At 44.3% G+C, this 21,074-nt stretch overlaps 1 protein-coding gene across 2 annotated transcripts in view; it reads right to left on the reverse strand.

Moving 5' to 3' along the window:
- The window catches only part of CNTN5 (contactin 5), a 1,123,865-nt gene that overhangs the window by 23,526 nt on the left and 1,079,265 nt on the right, over positions 1–21,074 (reverse strand). The window lies entirely within an intron of this gene.

Below are 21,074 nucleotides of genomic sequence, written 5' to 3' on the forward strand. Positions count from 1 at the left end.
ACCTGCGGGGCCTGGGGTGGCCTCGGGCTCTCACCGGCCCTGCCAAAGCCGGACTCAAGCTTGGCTACCCGCTCCCGTGCCCACCCACCAGCTTCTGCATGGTTGTGACTCGGACACCGTTAGGACCAAATTAGCATATTACCTCTTTATTATATAGGATGTTCAGTACTAGAGGCCCAGTGCATGAATTCGTGCACCAGTGGGGTCCCTTAGCCTGGCCTGCGCCCTCTAGCAATCTGGGACCCCTCGGGGGATGTCAGACTGCCAGTGTGGGCCGAAACTGGTAGTCCGACACCCCCTGAGGGATGTAGCAGTGCGTGAAGTGGCAGGCCGCAGAGGAGGAGCCTGAGCCCAGGCTGGGCCCTTGGCCGCTCCCACTCATCTCCACCCGCTGTGCCTGCTGCCACTGCTGCTCAGTAGGCTCACTGCTGGTTCGCTGTGGTCTCCATGCACCCATCCTAGGGCGATACCAGCATGCCCATGACTGAGAAGTGGCTCCAGGCTTGCGCCCAGTCAGTCCTGATGCTGGTCCCAATCCTGGTCCTGATCCCAGTCCCCGTCTGGATGGGGGAGGGGTGTGCAGGGGGAGTGTCCGTGGGAGAGGCTTGCGCTGCCGCTGCAGCTGCAATTGCCAGCCATGAGCTCAACATCTGGCGCCCTTTGGTCATCTGACTGGTGCTCCTGCTGTGGGAGCACACTGACAATGAGGGGGCAGCTCCTGCATTGAGCATATGTCCCCTGGTGGTCAGTGTGTGTCAGATGACCAGTTGAATGGTTGAACAGTTGCTTAGGCTTTTATATATATAGGTGATTCTGTACCTATAATTTTATGTCCTAATTTTCCCTAACATTACAGATAAATATAAATATTTTCTCACTTTAAAACCATATTATATCATATGTCTAGTGTACCATATATTATTTAACCATTGTTCTATTGTGGAACATTTGGGTAGCTTCCAACTTTTGCTCTTTTAATTAAAATGTTGGCATGAATATCTTTATGTATATAATTTTCCACATATTGGATTAATTCCCCTATGTAGAAACTCAGACAGGAGAATGTGGAATCCAAAGTTATGAAAATTTTTAATACAAAAATGCTGCACTGGTTTTCAAATAGTTTGTACTATTTGCAATTTTAATTTTCTACAAAACATATGAGTCTGAGTTATCCTATACTATTTCAAACTCTAAGCATATCATGGGTTTAGAGCCAAAAGGCCTGTATCTTAATCTTACCTTTGATATCTATAAGCCATCTGTTACCTATTAGATATGCTATCTAATAAAAAAGTAATATGCAAATTAACCATCACTCCCACACTCTGTTACAAAGATGGCGGCGGCCATGGAGCTGGAGCGAGCAGGAGGCTTGGGCTGCCCCCAGCAATGGAGGAAGCCAAGCTTCCCTGGCCGGCCCTGGGCTTCACTCAAGGATACAAAGTTTCAATTATAGAAGATAAATAAATCCCAGAAACCTGCTTCCAGCCTGCGGGCATGGCCAGCCTGAAAACGGCCATCAGCCCCTCACCCAGGCTGGCCAGGCACCCCAAGCAGGCCCCCCACACACACCCTGAAGGGTCTGTGGCCAGCCTGGAAACAGCCCGCAGCCCCTCATCCAGGCTGGCCACACTCCCATGGGGTGAGGGTCCCCACTGGGGTACTTGACCAGCCTGCAAACAGCCACCAGCCCCTCACCCAGGCTGGCCAGGCAACCCAGTGGGGACCCCCACCCTGAAGGGGGTGTGGCAAGCCTGAAAATGGCCCTTAGCCCCTCACCCAGGCTGGCCAGGTACCCCAGCGGGACCTCCACCCTGATCTGGGACACCCTTCAGGGCAAACCAGCTTGTCCCCACCCATGCATCAGGCCTCTGTCCTATATAATAAAAGGTCAATATGCAAATTGACCCTAACAGCAGAATGACTGGGAATGACTGGTCACTATGAAACACAATGACCACCAGGGGGCAGATGCTCAATGCAGGAGATGCCCCCTGGTGGTCAGTGTGCTCCCACAGGGGGAGCTCTGCTCAGCCACAAGCCAGGCTGATGGCTGCCAGCACAGTGGTGGTGGCGGGAGCCTCTCGGCCTCCTCAGCAGCACTAAGGATGTCCGACTGCAGCTTAGGCCTGCTCTGTGCTGGCAAGTGGACATCCCTCAAGGGCTCCTGAGCTGCCAGAGTGATGTCTGACTGACAGATTAGGCCTGATCCCCTGGTGAGTGGGCCTAAGCCAGCAGGTGGACATCCCTTGAGGGGTCCCATACTGTGAGAGGGCACAGGCAGGGCTGAGGGATGCCCCCAAGTGCACAAATTGTTTTGCACCGGGCCTCTAGTATATATGATAAAAGCATAATATGCTAATTAGACTGGAAGTACTTCCAGATGAAGCCAGAGCTATGAGGGAAGCCCAGGTCCTCGGTGCCTGCTGGCAGCGGGAGGAAAACCCGGGTCCCAGGTGCCAGAGGGAAGCCGATGCCAACAGCCAGGAGAAGGAAGGCCTACTCTTGCATGAATTTTGTGCATTGGGCCTCTAGTATATATATAACTAGAGGCCCGGTGCAAAAAAATTGTGCACTCGGGGGGGAGAGGGGGTACCTCAGCCCATCCTGTGCCCTCTCGCAGTCTGGGACCCCTCAGGAGATAATGACCTGCTGGCTTAGGCCTACTCCCGGGTGGCAAAGGGCAGGCCCAATTCCTAGGTGCAGCCCCTGGTCGGGCTCAGAGCAGGGCCGATTGGGGAGTTTGGGCGCTGCCCCCTGTCATGCACAGAGCAGGGAGGATCGGGAGGTTGCAATGCCACCCCTAGTGACGCTCAGTGTAGGGCCGATTGGGGGGTTGGGGCACCGCCCCCTGTCACACTCAAGGCAGGGTCGATAGGGAAGTTGCGGCACCACCCCCTGTCACACACAGAGCAGGGCCGATCAGGGGGTTGAGGAGCTCCCCCCGTCACTCACAGAGTAGGGCTGATAGGGAAGTTGGGGCACTGCCCCCTGTCACTCACAGAGCAGGGCCAGTGGGGGAGAGGGTTGGGGCGCTACCCTCTATCACCCACAGAGCGGGGCCCATCAGGGGGTTGGGGCACTGCCACTGTCACACTCAGGGCAGGGCTGATGGGGAGATTATGGCTCTACCCCGTCACACACAGAGCAGGACCCGGGGGGGGGGCAGTTGGGGCGCCGCAGTCTGTCACACACAGGGCAGGGCCGATGGGGAGGTTATGGCTCTACCCCATCACACACAGAGCAGGGCTCGTGGGGGGGGAGGGGGAATGGGGCGCCACCCTCTATCACCCACAGAGCAGGGCCGATCAGGTGGTGGGGGCGCTGCACCCTGTCACACACAGAGCCGCAGGGCAATCAGGGGGTTTGGGAGCTCCCCCCTACCAGGCACAGAGCAGGGCTGATCAGGGGTTTGGGGTGCCTTCCCTTGTCAGGAACAGAGCAGGGTAGATTGGGAGGTTGTGACCCCGCCCCCTGTCACACACAGAGCCGCAGGGAGACCACGGGGTTTGGGCGCTGCCCCCTCTCACGCTGATCCCGGTGCCAGGAGGCATATTACCCTTTTACTATATAGAATAGAGGCCTGGTGCATGGGTCCAGCTGGTTTGCCCTGAAGGGTGTCCTGGATCAGGGTGGGGGTCCCCACTGGGGTGCCTGGTCAGTCTGGGTGAGGGGCTGAGGGCTGTTTTCAGGCTGGTGGGTGACTGAAGCTCCCAACCGCTCCTTTTTTTCTTTTTTTCTTTTTTATTCTGGGCCAGCTTTAGCTCTAAGGCCTCGCTGCTGGAAGGTTTTTGGCCTTTGTTTACCTTCTGTATTTGATACAATGTTGGGGTTTGGCTGGCTGAAGCCCGGCTGACTAAAGCAGGTTTCTGGGGTTTTGTTTAGCTTCTATATTTGTAACAATGTTTCTTAGAGTTGCAGCTGAGAGGCCGGCAAGTCAGGCGAGGAATGTTGGAGTCTGCAGTCACTGGAGCAAGCAAGCCTCCCTGTTCGCTTCAGTGCATGGCTGCCGGCCGCCATCTTGGTTGGCAGTTAATTTGCATATCTCCCTGATTAGCCAATGGGAAGGGTAGTGGCTCTACGGCTAATTACCATGTTTCTCTTTTATTAGATAGGATGGGACAAGTTACTTAACCACTGAATTGTTCTATCCTTGTTTATAGAACAGGTAAAATACTACTTTCCTACATTTTATAAAATATTTTTAGACAATGCCTCTATTATCCCTCAACTACTTGTACTATTCTATTTCTTGATGTTTTAATATTTCTGATTTTTATATTTGTAAGTCTATTAGTTTTCCCTTTTTTGCTACCTTTCATAATGTTATTTCTGATTTTGTCTTTCAACATTATTTTTATTTAAAATTATAAGATGCAATATTATTAGTGCCAGGCAGGAAGTATGAATTCTGAGTTAGTCAACACATCAAAATTGTAGATTTGAACCTAAATTTGCAGGATGGCTCTTCTTAGTAGTTATCCCATTTTTTCCAAAGTTGATTCTTCATAATAATAATAATTTTAACTGTGCAGATAATGTATTTGATTATCTGGTATGATCCTTCTAAGACATTCATGCCACATACAATCCAGTTTCTTTAAATAAGTTACAGAACTTAAAATCCATGACTGCTGCAGTATGCCACTGATAGTTACTGGATGAGCTGTGAACTTTCCCCTACTTATCAGTCTGCATTTAGTCATCTACACTAATAAAAGAGAAACATGGTAATTCGCATACGACCGCTACCCTTCCCATTGGCTAATCAGCATATCCTTATGCAAATTAACTGTCAGCCAAGATGGCGGCCGGCAGCCAGGCAGCTGGAAGCGAACATGAGGCTTGCTTGCTCCAGTGACTGCAGACTCCAACGTTCCACGCCTGACTTGCCGGCCTCTGAGCTGGCAGTTTGAAACATTCTAACAAATATAGAAACTAAACAAAACCCCAGAAACCAGCTTTCAGCCAGCCGGGATCTCAGAGCTGGAGTTATACATTGTTTCGATTATAGAACGCTCAGCAGCAGAAGCCTCAGAGCTAGAGCCAGAGCTAAAGCTGGCCCAGAATAAAATAAAAAAAAGAGAAAAAAGGAGCGGTTGGGAGCTTCAGTCAACAACCACCAGCCTGAAAGCAGCCCTCAGCCCCTCACCTAGACTGGCCAGGCACCCCAGTGGGGACACCCACCCTGAAGGGTGTGTGACCAGCTGCAAACAGCCATCATCCCCTCATCCAGGCTGGCCAGGCAACCCAGTGGGGACCCCCACCCTGATCCAGGACACCCTTCAGGGCAAACCAGCCGGCCCCCACCTGTGCACCAGGCCTCTATCCTATATAGTAAAAGGGTTATATGCCTCCCAGCACTGGGATCAGTGGAGCTACGAGGCCTCCTGGCACCAGATCAGCGTGACAGGGGGCAGCGCCCAAACCCCCTGATCGCCCTGCAGCTCTGTGTGTGACAGGGGGCAGGGCCACAACCTCCCTATCTGCCCTGCTCTGTTCGTGACAGGGGAAGGCGCCCCAACCCCCTGATCAGCCCTGCTCTGTGCCTGATAGGGGGGAGCTCCCCAATCCCCTGATTGCCCTGCGGCTCTGTGTGTGACAGGGTGTGGTGTCCCAACCACCTGATCGGCCCTGCTTTGTGTGTGACGGGGTAGAGCCATAACCTCCCCATCGGCCCTGCCCTGAGTGTGACAGTGGCGGCGCCCCAACCCCCTGATTGGCCCTGCTCTGTGGGTGATAGAGGGTGGCGCCCCAACCCTTGATCTGCCCTGCTCTGTGTGTGACAGGGGGCGGTGCCCTAACTCCCCTATTGGCCCTGCTTTGTGCGTGACAGGGTACGGAGCCCCAACCCCCCTGATGGGCCCTGCTCTGTGCGTGACAGGGGGCAGGGCCCCAACCCCCTGATTGGTCCTGCTCTGTGCATGACAGGGGGTGGCGCAATCTCCCCATCGACCCTGCCTTGAGTGTGACAGGGGGCGGTGCCCCAACCCCCCAATCGGCCCTACCCTGAGTGTGACTGAGGGTGGCATCGAAACCTCCCAATCTGCCCTGCTCTGTGCATGACAGGGGCCGGCGCCCCAACTCCCCAATCAGCCCTGCTCTGAGCCCAACCAGGGGCTGCACCTAGGGATTGGGCCTGCCCTCTGCCACCCAGGAGCAGGCCTAAGCCAGCAGGTCGTTATCTCCTGAGGGGTCCCAAACTGCGAGAGGGCACAGGCCGGGCTGAGGGACCCCCCCTTCCCCCCCCCCACCCCGAGTGCACAAATTTTTGTGCACCGGGCCTCTAGTATATATATATTTATATATATACATAAAGAATTCTTTCTTATATTTTATGTTACATCTAATTTTTGTTACCTGTTAGATTTAAAGAATACAATAATAGCTCCTTTACTCACTTATTTCTATATCTTTAATTGCACTTGATGATCACTGTTCATTCAATATTGTACTCCTTGAATTTAATAAGTACAGCTCTATTTTCTGCTGCTATTTATGTTGCAAAAGAGAAATTGATTTTTGCACCATTGAAAGTAACTTGTTTTTTCTGCTAGGGAGCTTAGGATTTTTTTTTAATAAATGGAAATGCATATTGAAATGTAAATGTTTTACCAGGACTTGAGTTCTTAAAAAGTATTAACTTATTCATTCCAAAAGATTTTTTTGAATATGTATTATTTACCAAGCCCTGTGCTTGTAGGCAATTGGGGAAGAATGCTGAGTCAAAGAAGATATAGTGCAGGCCATAAACAGAGGAGTTTAGGGGCAGCGAACTATTCTGCACAATACTACAATGGTCTTTACATTTCATTATATGTTGGTCAAAACTCTTACAATGTGCAACACCACAAGTGAACCCTTACTTAAACTTTGGACTTGGAGTGGTCAGTTTAGGTCATTGAGTGCACCACTCTGGTGGGCTATGTTGATAGTGGGTCAGATGGTAATTATACAGGGATGGGGGGATGAGGGAACTCCAGTGATTACTCATTTTTTCTGTGTACCTAAAACTGTTCTTAAAATAGTTTATTAGTTGAAAAGATCATAGCCAAAATAACCACTGAATGAGTAACCACACAAATGTGCAAGTGTGGTTCTGACAAGCTACCTATTGCTAGATATCTACAGGGTAGGATAGGAGCAGTGAGAGAGGCAGGCCAGGGACGGCTTCACTAAGACAGAGAAGTTGAACTTTGATGGAGAGAGGAGTAGGGGCTAAGCAGGCAGAGAGAGAGAGATGGCCAAGGAGCAGCTTGTGTGGTCTGAAGAGGAGAATGGTGGATATGTGAGCCTGAAGAAAGTCTATTTAGGCTAATGTGGAGGCTGAGGGTGAGTGTGGCTCAATTTGATGCTAGAGACAGAGGATGGAACCAGACCTTTTGGTGGGAATGTACATGGGGTGTGATCAAATCTGAGTTTGAAAAGAATCATGCAGCAGTCAAAAGTGTTTTTTATCTTTTAAAGTAGGTAGATCAGATCATTCCTTTGCTAAAAAGCCCCCCTATTGCACTTAGAATTAATTCCAAAATTTTCACCATAGCTTACAACACCTGACCTGAGATGATCTCTGTGCACTTCTCTGACCTCATCGTGTATCACACCTCACTTTGTTCGCCATCTGCCAGCAAAATGTCCTCAAACATTCCATCAGATTCCCAGTTTAGAGCCTTTGAATTCCTGATGCCTTTTGCCTGGAGGCTCTTTTTTCCAAATGGCTATTTCCTTTTCAGCCAAGTTTTAGCGTAGCCAGGAAGCCTCACTTGGCCACTTCCCTAAAGAAACGACCCCCCCCCCCCCCCCCCCCAGTCACCCTCTTTTACATTATTCTGTGTTTTTTTGTTATTATTACTTGTAATTATCCTATATGAAACTATCCTAATTTATCAGTTTAATTGTTTATGTTGGCACCTAGAGGGACTTTACAATTTGTTTTCGTGAATCAATGGTTACAATATGGAGAACAGATTGGAAAGGGACTAGGGTAGATATGCAGAGCAGTTAGGAGGCATTGCCACAGTATAGGTAAGGACGGAAGATGCCTGAGCTAGGATTATAGTGGGGACATGGAAACAAGTCTGGAGTCAAGTACTCAGAAGATAAAACCCACAGACTTTGATGATAGATTAGTTAAGGGCATGACAAAGAGGGAGTTGTTAGAACTTTAATATTTCCTGAAATCTGTGGATTCCTCTATTTTAAATGTAGGGTTTTTTTGTTGTTGTTGTTACTTTTGGCTTTTAGATTTTTGTTTTTTACTTTGAATTTTTTTTCGTTGTTGTTATTACTTTTGCTCTGCATATTCTGTCTCCTTGGCAGATACCTATGGTGTATGGATCAAATTCTTTTTGTCCTTTTTGTTTGCCATCTTCTTTCTCACCTTAAAATTTCCTTATCCATTTACTTTGCATTCTCAGATTTCTTCTCAAGTTTTTACTCTGAAGCACTGGTTTAAATATTTAGTAGTAAAAAATTTGCATTTTATTGCTTCTAATGAATATTTTATTTTAGTTACTTGAGTTTTGATTTTATTGCATTCTCTTCACATCCTAGATCGCTCTTTAAATGCAAAAGGAATATTCTCTTTTTCCTCATTGATATCTAGAACCATATGTTTAAAATTTTTCTTCTGATTTACAAGAAAATCTCTCATACTAGGGGAAGAAATTCACAGTAAGCTTTATTATTTGTTTCCTTCTTTTAAAGAGTTTTCTTCTACCTCAACTGATTTTTAAGTGTTCTAAAAAAGAATAGATGGTTTACTTGAATGGTGAGATATCTACCTCTAGACTAAACACTGAGTGTCCAGATTATTATGACCACCCCATCAGTACAATGAAGTGAATTAGTTATGAAAATAATAATAATAACAAAACCTTGTGGAGTACTTGCTTAGTAAGTTTTCAATATTCAGTATTTTTGGAAGTGTCAATGAAGTACTGATGGGGTGGTCATAATAATCTGGCCACTCAGTGTATTTCCTAGACCTGTGGCCTCTGCTGTGCAGGTAGAGGCCAGGTTGTTAGTAGAAGCCTCTACTCTGTTCTCCAATCAACACAAAGAAGTCTGCCCAGGCCTGAGCTGGCAGGCGAAGCTCCATATTGACTGCAGTTTGTTTCATTGAAGCAAAAGACAAAGGAGGAGGAGGCCAGAAGCTATTTCATTGTTTGCTTGAAACTAGAAATGGGCTTTTGAGGCTGAGTCATTGCACAAAGATGATGGAAGGAGTTTTTAGGGGTAAAACAGTCAGGTTTAGGGAGTTTTAGGAATTAGGGGTCCATAGGGTAGGGAGGCACAGTTGGCTGGGGACTTGGAGCTGGCACAAGGATTACATTCACAAAGACCAAAAGGCGCCACAGCCTAAGGGGAAAGGAAGACACCCATTTGCAGGAGATAAGGGGAGAGCCACAGGGAGCAGAAAAACAACAGGGAGAAAGCAAAAACAAACAAACAGATTTTCATAGGGAATAGAGAATTCTACCACAGGAAGGGGAGAAAATGAGGGGTGAAAGGGCAAGGGCTACGCCCTCCATCTTGCCCCGTATCCTCCATCTTTGGGCAGCCATGTGCTCAGCGGGGCTTCTTCTGGAAGCCCAAGCCTCTGCTAGCCACACCCAGGATTTCTTTAAACTAACCAATGACAGCCAAGGGAAGTGCGCGCCATGGAGATGACCACATCCTGTGTAACGAGATACCGACTTGCCCCTGGCCAATCGGCAGGGCCCACAGTCCTCTCTCCTCCCCCTACTATAAAACCTCTCTCCCGAGCTCTCTTGCTCTCTCTCTGCCACTTGGCTTACCGTTTCATCGGTGAGTGTGGTCGGGGAGCCGAACTAGTTCGAATAAAAGACTCTCTGCTTTTGCATCGGACTCGGCTGGCTCCCTGGTATGGTCTAATGGGGATCTTGAAATCTGGGCATAACAAGGGGAACCCCATGTGGGGTCTGAGCTTTGAAGCTGCTATAGTGACCAGTCAGAGTAGAATACTAGGACACAAAGAACTGCAACCTGTATGAACCTTAGGAAAGAGGGACTTAGTGGGTTATACCCCTTTGGAGCCCCCTCCCCACGTGGGAGTCTGTGCTTGTTTCCCAATAAATTTCCACCTTTTCCTACACTGAAGCATCCAACTTATATAAAAACTGCTGTTTAAAATTTTAATTCTGCTATTTCTGGCTTCTGCAAATGTTTGCTGGCTTAAATAATAAGGAAAATAAGAGTACTCCCATTCCAGAGAGGCCATAAACCTTCCCCAGACAAAGTTATCACTGCTGGCACCAAAGCCCCAGCACATAGGGCTCTTTAAGAACTTGCAAAAGGGACCAGAAAACCCCGTATTTGGGAACAAAGAAGGTAAAAAGATATAAGTAGGGAAACTTCCTCTATGTTGGGGACCAGAATTTGAAATACAGTTTTCTCTCGGCCCATGTGTAATAATAATAATGATAATAATAATAATAATAATAATAATAATAAAGTGTAACTCCATCTCTCTAAGCGTTGCTTGGTTCTTCTCCGATCTTCTGTAACAATACCACCTTTTGTCTGTGGCTTCATTCTTTGAATCCACCTGAACAAGAACCCAGGAAGGAAGCCACCTTTGCATCCTGCTCAGAGGAAAACAGGGCATTTCAGTTTGATTTCCGTGTTTCAATGAGAGGAAAGAAAAACCTAGAAAATACTACTAATAAATTCATTTTCTACCCTTCATTGCACTTGCAAGAAGGATCCTTCTCCCCTTCCTCATGGTTTCATTGCTACTTTAAGGGAAATTAAGAAAAGCTATTTTTATGTGCTTGCATTCAACTCACTGGCATTCCTAAATTCGAAAGTTTTGACTAATGTAAATCGAGGGTTTGAAGGAAGACATTTCATTACTAGCCTGCTTTCTCTAGTAATTCCTCATCCTATCTAATAAAAGAGAAACATGGTAATTAGCCGTAACTTCGCTACCCTTCCCATTGGCTAATCAGGGCGATATGCAAATTAACTGCCAACCAAGATGGCGGCCGGCAGCCAGGCAACTGAAGCGAACAGGAGGCTAGCTTGCTCCAGTGATGGAGGAAGCCAATGTTCCCTGCCTGCTGCTGCTGGGCTCTGAGCTGCTTTCTAAGAAACATTGTTACAAATATAGAAGCTAAACAAAACCCCAGAAACCTGCTTTCAGTCAGCCGGGATCTCAGAGCTGGAGTCGCAACAAAGTTTCAAATAGAGAAGGTAAACAAAGCCCAGGACCCTGCTTTCAGCAGCCGAGGTCTCACAGCTAAAGCCGTCTCTCAGCTCCAGTGACAGCCATAGAAGGTAAATAAATCCCAGAATAAAAAAAAAGGAAAAAAGGAGAGGTTGGGAGCTTCAGTCACCCGCCAGCCTGAAAATGGCCCTCAGCCCCTCACCCAGACTGGCCAGGCACCCCAGTGGGGACCCCCAACATGAAGGGGGTGTGACCAGATGCAAACAGCCATCATCCCCTCACCCAGGCTGGCCAGGCAACCCAGTGGGGACCCCCCATCCTGAAGGGGGTGTGACCAGCTGCAAACAGCCATCATCCCCTCATCCAGACTGACCAGGCACCCAAGTGGGGACCCCCACCCTGAAGGGGGTGTGAACAGCTGCAAACAGCCATCATCCCCTCACCGAGGCTGGCCAGGCACCCAAGCGGGACCCCCACCCTGATCCAGGACACCCTTCAGGGCAAACCAGCCGGCCCCCACCTGTGCACCAGGCCTCTATCCTATATAGTAAAAGGGTAACATGCCTCCCAGCACCAGGATCAGCGGAGCTGTGAGGCCTCCCAGCACCGGGATCAGCAGAGCAGCGAGGCCTCACTGCCCCTGTGTCAAGCAGAGCCGCGAGGCCTCCCAGCACAGGGATCAGGGGAGCAGCATGACAGGGGGCAGTGCCCAAACCCCTGATCACCCTGTGGCTCTGTGTGTGACAGGGGGTGGGGTCACAACCTCCCTACCCGCCCTGCTCTGTTCATGAAAGGGGAAGGCGCCCCAACTCCCTGATCATCCCTGCTCTGTGCCTGATAGGAGGGAGCTCCCCAACCCACTGATCAGCCCTGCTCTGTGTGTGACAGGGTGTGGCGCCCCAACCCCCCCATGGGCCCTGCTCTGTGTGTGACGGGTGTAGCCGCAACCTCCCCATCGGCCCTGTCCTGAGTGTGACTGAGGGTGGCATCACAACCTCCTGATCGGCCCTGCTCTGTGCGTGACAGGGGGGAGCTCCCTAACCCCCTGATTGGCCCTGCTCTGTGTGTGACAGGGTATGGAGCCCCAAACCCCCGATGGGCCCTGCTCTGTGTGTGACAGGGGGCAGCGCCCAAACCCCCTGATTGGCCTGCTCTGTATGTGACAGGGGTGGCACCGCAACCTCCCCATTGACCCTGCCTTGAGTGTGACAGGGGGCGGCACCCCAAGCCCCCAATTGGCCCTTCTCTGAGCCCGACCAGGACCTGCAGGGCAGGCACCTAGGGATTGGGCCTGCCCTCTGCCACCCAGGAGCGGGCCTAAGCCAGCAGGTAGTTATCTCCTGAGAGGTCCCAGACTGTGAGAGGGCACAAGTGGGGTTGAGGGACACGCCCCCCTGCCCCCCCCCCCCCCCCCCCCCCGGCCAGTGCACAAATTATTGTGCACCGGGCCTCTAGTTTTCATATAATGTTTCAAACACTATGACCTTTTCCCTAATAATGCTTAAATTACCTTTTACATCACTCTTTTCTTTTTAAAAATATATTTTTATTGATTTCAGAGAGGAAGGGAGAGGGATAGAAAGATAGAAACATCAATGATAAGAGAGAATCATTGATCGGCTGCCTCCTGCTTGCCCCCTACCGTGGATCGAGCCCGCAACCCAGGCATGTGCCCCTGACTGGAATCAAACCTGGGACCCTTCAGTCCACAGGCTGATGCTCTATCCACTGAGCCAAACCAGCTAGGCCAACACTCTTTTCTTATGTACACCTACATTCAGTCATGCCCTTCTACTGAGAGTTTCAAAATCCTCTGTATGGGGGGCACATTTCCCATGGAAGATGAATTTGTTTTGGTCAGGAAAGTCTCTGCTAGCCTCAATTAAGTTAATCTCCAGCTTTTCAATCTCCTGAGTTTAGCACTAGGTATAGTTATTAAATTGGCTATTCACAATCAATATTCTGAGATATACTGGCAGTCAGTATTATTAGGTTGCATGCATATTAGTTGTTTTGTGCCCAGAGGTAATTTTACTATAAAGAATGCAATTTAATGAATCAAATAAGATAAATAAACAATGCTTAGTTAAACTCTTGAATATTTATGAGGCAGTTCAACAGTGATTAGAGGATATGAGGTGAGGAAGTTAAAATGCAGCAGGAACACAATAATGAATATAATTTACTGAATGAATTTGTACCTATTTTTCTTAGAAGCTGTCATTACTATCTAAACAAAATATTCTAAAGAAGATTGAATATAGTTGAATTTGTTCTTAATCCATGTAGTTTGGAGTAGGTCTTTTTACAAATGTTAGTTCCTTTCCCTTCTTTACCTTTTTTTACTTAAATAATCTAAAATACAGTATACTGAATAGAGAAAATTCTTCGAGTATTTTATCAGAACTAATATATTTAATGTTTTGCATGATGAGTTGTAAGCATAGTAGTCTCTTAATACATACTAATTAAGAATAAAAGTTTTTATATGAAAGTTAACCTTCTTAGGTAAGAGAATACTAATTTTTTTAAAAAATGATGTACTTAATATGGTGTATGGTTTAACTCTAGATAAGGTGTTAGAAATGCAGAGTTCTGAAGGTATGTAGTTTTCATATACACATTACAAAAGACAAAAAGATAAAAATTAGTGACATATCCATCTTAAGGAATCTGAAAAATACAACACCCAGTACATTTTAAACCCAAATAAACTAGAAAGAAGCATATAATAAAGGTAGGAGCAATACTTAAGTTAAAAAAATGGACTAAATAAAAGGAATAAAGGCAAAATTAATGCTTTGAAAGACAAAAAAAAGTAAATCTCTTTTGATCAAGAGTGATAAAAAAGAGAGAATGGAGAGGGAGAAGAAGAGAATATACAAATTACTGACAGAAACAAAATAATACCACAGATCTTAGAGACAGTACAAGGACAATGAGAGAAATGGTGGCTGGCTGAAGTGGTCATGCAAATCCTGCCCAGGTGAGAAGTAAAAAATCCTGGCAAGCTTCCAGAAGCAGATGCTGAAGGAGAATTTACTGTTGAAAAGCTGAGACAGCAACAGGTAAGCCTGCAGCTCTTTTGTTCGAGAATATGTCGCTGGTGCCAGAAGACTGCAGCCTTGCCAGCAGAAACAGCGAAGGATGGAGCTCAGTGCAAGAAAGCAGTTGGGAACCTCATAGGGAAATTCAAGAAGAGAAGTATAAAAACGTTAAGACCCAGAATGGAGTATAGACTCTGCTCAGATTCTTGGACAATTCTCTCATTGTCCTTGGGTGAATGGCCAAGTACTATGCTTGCCCAGGGAGAACACGAGGACCAGATAAAATTGCAGGCAGCAACAAAGAGAAATCTCCCCTTAAAAGAGCTGCATTAAGTGGGATTGTTGAGTTTGCTGCTTTAAACACCAAGTGCATTCTTTAACATGTATCTTCTAAGAAAGCAGAAAAGTGGCAGTTTTTAAAAGCACATATTTTAAAGATTTATAATGAAACATTTTGGATGAAATGATATGATAGTGAGATTTGTTTCAAAAGAATACAGGAGAATCAATGTTTCTCTCTCATCATTGATGTTTCTATCTCTCCCTCTCCCTTTCTCTCTTAAATTTATATATATATATATATATATATATATATATATATATATATATAAAATGTATAAATATATAAACAAAAATTGCCTTAGCTGATTTGGCTCAGTGGATAGAGCATCAGCCTGCAGACTGAAGGGTCACAGGGTTGATTCCAGTCAGGGCACTTGCCCTAGTTGTGGGCTCAATCTCCAGGCAGCCAATTAATGATTCTCTCTTATCATTTATGTTTCTATCTCTCTCTCCCTCTCCCTTCCTCTCTGAAATCAATATAAAATATATTTAAAAACACACAAAAAAAGGATACAGGAGGATTAAGTAGACTTGTATATAAAACAGATTTTTTTTTTTTATTGATTTCAGAGAGTAAGGGAGAGGGAGAGAGAGATAGACATATCAATGGTGAGAGAGAATCATTGATCGGCTGCCTCCTGTATGCCCCATACTGAGGATAAAGCTGCTGCAACCCGGGTATGTGCCCTCACTAGGAATCGAATTATGACCTCCTGGTTCTTAGGTCAATACTCAACCATTGAGCCATGCTGGTGGGCTATTTGTTAGTTTTTAATTGTTGAAGGTGAGTGCTGAGTACATAGAAATTCAGTATACTTCTCTGTATATTTCACCTGTTTAACTACTTCATAATAAGAAGTTAAAGAAACAATATGAATTAAAAACAAAGATTATAGTTACAAAAGAATAAAACATAAAGTAGGGATAAATAAAAGAGAAGATATGCAGCATCTGTATTGACAAAGATCAAAGAAGACTTGAAAAAACAGAGGGCCATACAATGATCATGGATTAAGAGATTTAATATTGTAAGTGTGTAATTCTCCCCAAAATGTTCTATAGAGTCAGGTCTATTCATAATATCCAAACTTGAAAAATCCTAATGTCCCTCATTGGTAAAATGCCAAATAAATTGTGGGAAATGCATACAATACAGTTTAAAAGAAAGCATCTAACAATATGAATGAATATCATGTTTCATGAAAAATAACAGGCATAAAAAGCTCCACATGATTCCAAAACTAGCAAAACCAATCAGAAGTCAGGATACTTTTTTGGAGAGAGGTAAGAATAAGGATAGTGACTGTAGGAGATCCAAGGTGGGTCTCTAGTTTTTAGTAATGTTTTGTTTCATGACCTGGATTGTGGTTGCATGGGTATGTTTACTTTGTAGTAATTCATTGAGTTGTCCATTTAGATTTGTATACATGGAGATTTAAAAATGTCTTGCCCTGCCCTGACCTGCACACCAAAGGGTCTCCGGTTTGATTCCTAGTCAAGGGCATGTACCTGGGTTTCAGGTTTGATTCCCTGCCAGGATCAGGACTTGTGCAGGAGGCAACCAATCAATGTGTCTCTCTCACATCAATGTTTCTCTCTCTCTCTCTCTCTCTACCTCTCTCTCTCTCCCTTCCCTCCCTCACTTCCACTCTCTCTAAAAAATCAGTGAAAAAATATTCTTGGGTGAGTATTAAAATAATAATGATGATAATAATAATCCTATCTAATAATAGACAAACATGGTAATTGACCATACTTTCGCTACGCCTCCCATTGGATAATCATCGTGATATGCAAATTAACCGCCAACAAAGATGGTGATTGATTTGCATATGTAGGCTCCAAGCGGTGGAGCAAAGCCTGATGGCCCTGGGGCCTGTGGAGCAGCGAGGCCTGATGATTTCCGGGGCGGCGGAACAATGAGGTCTCACAGCTCCGGGGCTGGTGGAGCAGCGAGGCCTCACATCCCCAGGGCCTGGCGGAGCAGCGAGGCCTCACAGCCCCGGGGCCGGCAGAGCAGGAAGCCTGATGTTTCTGGGGCTGGCTCTGGCCGGAACTCAGCCAGAGTGAAGGCTTGGACCCCGGGTGCCGAAGGCAAACCGGTGCCAGCAGCCAGGGGAAAGGAAGGCCTATTGCATGAATCTCTTCGTGCAACAGGCCTCTAGTAATAATAATAATAATAATAAAGTCTTGCCTTTTAGAAAGAAGGTCTCAGTCATTTACTAATGAGCAATTAGTCAATTAATAATTGGCATTTTTATAAAGTATGTCTTTTATAAATATTCCTTTTCCTTTTTGTATTCAAGCACTTTATAAAACTTCTCCATTTCTTAGCATAGTAAGCAAGACCATATCTATATCTGTCTGTTCAACACTCATTGAATTAGTATCTCTCTGCCCCAACTACATTGCCAGTTGCTTAAGATATAAAGGGAAAATATTCTGTTTTAATTTGATAATTTTCAAATGGGTCAATCTAACAGGATGCCAACAAAGTATTTCAAGTATTTGTAAAATTAAATGAGTTGATGTCTACATTTGTGATTTCATTTTTTGCATGGGTGCTCTGAGTGTGCAAGTGTGTATTATGTGAGTGAGACTGTGGATGGACGTATGATATGAGCTCAGGATGACTGAGTTTAGAAGTGAGACAACCCCTGTTTAGAGCTGGTCCAGTAGATTCACTTGTATCGAAGTGTGAAGAAATAGAAAATGCTTCTGAATATGATAAAATATATTAATACTTCTTTTGGTTCTTTATGTGAATAAAACAATATAGTCAGGCAAATATTCTAATATTCTTAAAGAGAAAATGGTTCCTTTAAAATTTTAATAAGAAAATATTTGAGAAGTGGTTTGAGTTAGAAAATTTCCTCCATAAAGCAATGTATCCAGAAGCAAATGAAACAAACACAATAAACTGAATAATTAATTGCTTTCTAAAAGAAATCTACAGAGTTGCCTTTCAATGGAACAGGGGAAGGAAGAAGTTAAGAAACTGAAATGTTACTTCTTGCTAATTTCCTGCTAATTTTTGAAAAAAACAGGTATAGTTAGCCTCCCAGTCTAAGAAAATACTCCAAGAAGAAAATAAAATAATAGTGACATGAAAGCTATTTGATTTAAATCAGAGTCCACAGAATTTCAGAAAAGGAAGAGTAGAATTGGCGTCTTATTTTGTTCTTATGGTTTATTTTTTATAGTCATATTTTTATATAGTCATAATAAAAAGCCAAAGAGAATTTGTAAAACAGCTGCTACCCACACACCATATGGAAAATAAAATAGTCTTTGCTTTAGCCTTTTGGTGACTGGCTTCATTTCAGCTTCTTTTCCACCTTTAATGTGTATCTGAAATTCCATTTTACACACACATACACACACACACACACACACACACACACTCCCACGCCCTGATATACAAATTAAGTGAAATCTGCCCAGTATGAGTTAGTGTCAAACATCAGTGAGATCCATTTGTTTGTGTGTCTCCTGCTCTGATGATTAGAGTCAAATCATAAAATAAAATTATAAGAAACAATCTTATCTCTTCTCCCTTTCAAAAATCCCACTTGCAACTTATTTTGCAGAGCAAAATACAATTGGTGTCTTTTCAGTGCAATCAACAAGTGGAAATGGCTTTAGAGACATGTCTGAGATGAACTTCTGAGTTTCATCTCCTCCGGAAGGTCTAAAATAAACACATGCAAGTTTCGAACATAGCCCAGGCAAAGGAGATGCTAGGGCTGCCTTTTAGTGAGAATTATAAAGTGGGATCAGTTATTTGGTCTTTTGTTCCTCTTAATAATAAACAAAAAAAAAATTTAGAACTGAAACTAAGATACTGTGCATTTCTCCCCCACTACAAAAATACATTGTTGCTTATTGTTGAAATTATTTCAGTCATTAAAAAATAATGTTAATAATACTCCTACACAAGACCACAAAAAGTACACGCACTATAAACTTGGTAATCATGGGGGGGGGTGTTATTTTATAGGTAGAATATACAACAATATTAAAAATAAATTAGTCTAGAAAAATTTTCTTTTTAATAACTAAATATTTTCTTGATTTATTATTTTATTTAGAAAAATGGAGGGCATCTTAGGAACAGAAGCATATGCTTATGCAAACAGAAACTTATACCCATTTAGGGCATAGTGTATTCCCACTGGTCTTTCTTCAGAGGATCTGGATGGTAAGAAATCCTGGGGTAATTATGGATATGAGAATTGTATTGTCCCAATGGCTTTCTCTCTCTCTCTCTTTTATTAAAATTCCCCATAAATATCCTTTATTATTAGATTGAAGGCAGGACTAGATCTTATGAATATTTGTATTTCTACTGCCTAGCACAGTGCTTGATACTTAAATGCTGATAAGGGGGGGGGGGGTGAAAACACGAATCATCTTACATTCCATTGTCACATAGTTACCTTCAGTATTCTTCCTGATCTGGGAAAATCATAGAAAAGATGATGACATATGGCCTTATCTTTCTTTACTCCCCCTTCCTGCCACACTAGCAAATGCTCTGATTTTGTATGCACATAAAATCGCGGCGTCATAGAAACACCTTGAGCGGCTCTGCTCTAGGATTCAGGAATTACCATTCACAGGACCCTTAATGCTGGTGGCTTCATAAATTCAAAACGGAACCTAATAATTTACTTACAATGGCCAGTGACATGAATGGCAATCCAGAAGGGTCAGTCATGGTTATTCATGAGTCAGACATTCAATAAATACAGCTCATTTCCAATTTTCAATCATGCTGCTTGTCATACGTAAGAAATTTCACATATCTCAACCCCAGAGCTTTCTATGTTTAGTCTCTGCAGCCATGGAATCTCAAGCTACTCACATGTAAGTTATTCAAAATCTCAAATGGTGGTTCTAAGAGAATGTCAACAAAATTGTTTAAATGTTTGTAAAATACAATGAGATGGATTGGTGTCTAAATTTGTGATTTCATATTCTTTTTTATTTCCTCTGCTGGCCATTTATGTGAGGTAGTGCTAGACTTGTAGAAAGCAGACTTAAAAGCTTATTGAAAAGACCATGTTGTTTTCCTTTCATACCGAAGTTCTAATCTAGCCTAATCATGACATTTAAAAACATCCATGGTTGGACTCACTTAGCAAATAAAAGGGACGAGATTACTAAAATGTTCTGAAGCCCTTGACATTCAAGTCATGTTCTGGTGGGCTTGGGGCTGTCATCCTTCCGACTCTATCTTTATGCACAGCATTCCTACCATCTATACGAGGTAGAGCAATTAGTCTTTTCAATAACAAAAATTAGCCAATTTGATTTGAATTAATTGGTTAATGTATTTGAAAGTGTTGTTAGTTGCAGATGAATATAGTTTAAGTCAAAATGCTTGGTTCGTTATTTCTTACATCGATTAAGACTTCCTTGTAAAAGATAAGAATGCCATTGTAGGTAGATTATTAACAAATGGCATCAGGGGAAGCCTCCTACTGAGAGCTTTACTGCTGCCATATAGAGTAGATCAAGGAAAAAATGTCAAGACCAAGCAAAAGGAGCTACCAGGACTTAGATCAAGACCTCAGGTTAGGAATAAAAACTAAAAACAACAACAAAAATTGAAATAGAGTTTCCCTTGTTGGACTGTGAACTTCGTAAAGGCAGGGACTGTATCATTCTTCCTGATTATTTAACCCACACACTGCACCAAAATATAGCAGCCATTCAATAAATATTCACTGATTAAGTAATTGAGTGAATAATACAGATAAATGAGATTCAGACAAAACACACAGAAAGTCAGATCAGGGACATATGAGATCTGAATTTGACTGCCAATCCAAGTCACAGAGTCAGGCTGCAAGTCAATTGAAGAGCAGAATGAGGACAGGTGAGAGATCAGTGATAGAGATTTGGGCGTGAGAGATCAGGTAAGCATATGAGAGTTTTAAGGACTTTACTGCCCTTGACAATGTTCATTTTCTCTGCAAACGACACTTGTTCAAGGGCAACCTTCCATGACTAGCAGAACAGAGAACACAAAGATTTCAGAACCAAGTGAACCACATGTAGCTTCAACTTTGGTTATTTATTAAGGAGAAAGCATTGGGTGCTATCATTTGTTAATGCAACATATTCCAGAGATTCAGTTTACCAATATCAAAATGGCAGTTGAGTATGTATTTAACAGAAACCATATCCCAGAAACTGCAGAAATATGTTCTTATTTTCTGTTACCGCTCCTGCTATTCTGGGCATGTCAAGGGAAATTTCTCATATAGAAGTCTCATCGTGACTTCTTTTAACTGCTTCTTTTAACTTGTCTGAGGCTAAAATAATTTTCTGCAGTGGTCAAATAGACTCACTTATTGTAATTATTGACAGGTGCAAAAACATATTCAGATGTTAGGTCTGATTCTTCACCATCTCTGATACCAACATTGAAGAGTTGTGATTCTCACATACGTGTATCAAAACACCTTGGGACCCTGACAAAA

The sequence above is a fragment of the Myotis yumanensis genome, unplaced genomic scaffold (assembly GCF_028538775.1).
Source record: "Myotis yumanensis isolate MYYU_CA2020_CCGP unplaced genomic scaffold, mMyoYum1.0.hap1 SCAF_10, whole genome shotgun sequence".
In the NCBI taxonomy this organism is placed as follows: domain Eukaryota; kingdom Metazoa; phylum Chordata; class Mammalia; order Chiroptera; family Vespertilionidae; genus Myotis; species Myotis yumanensis.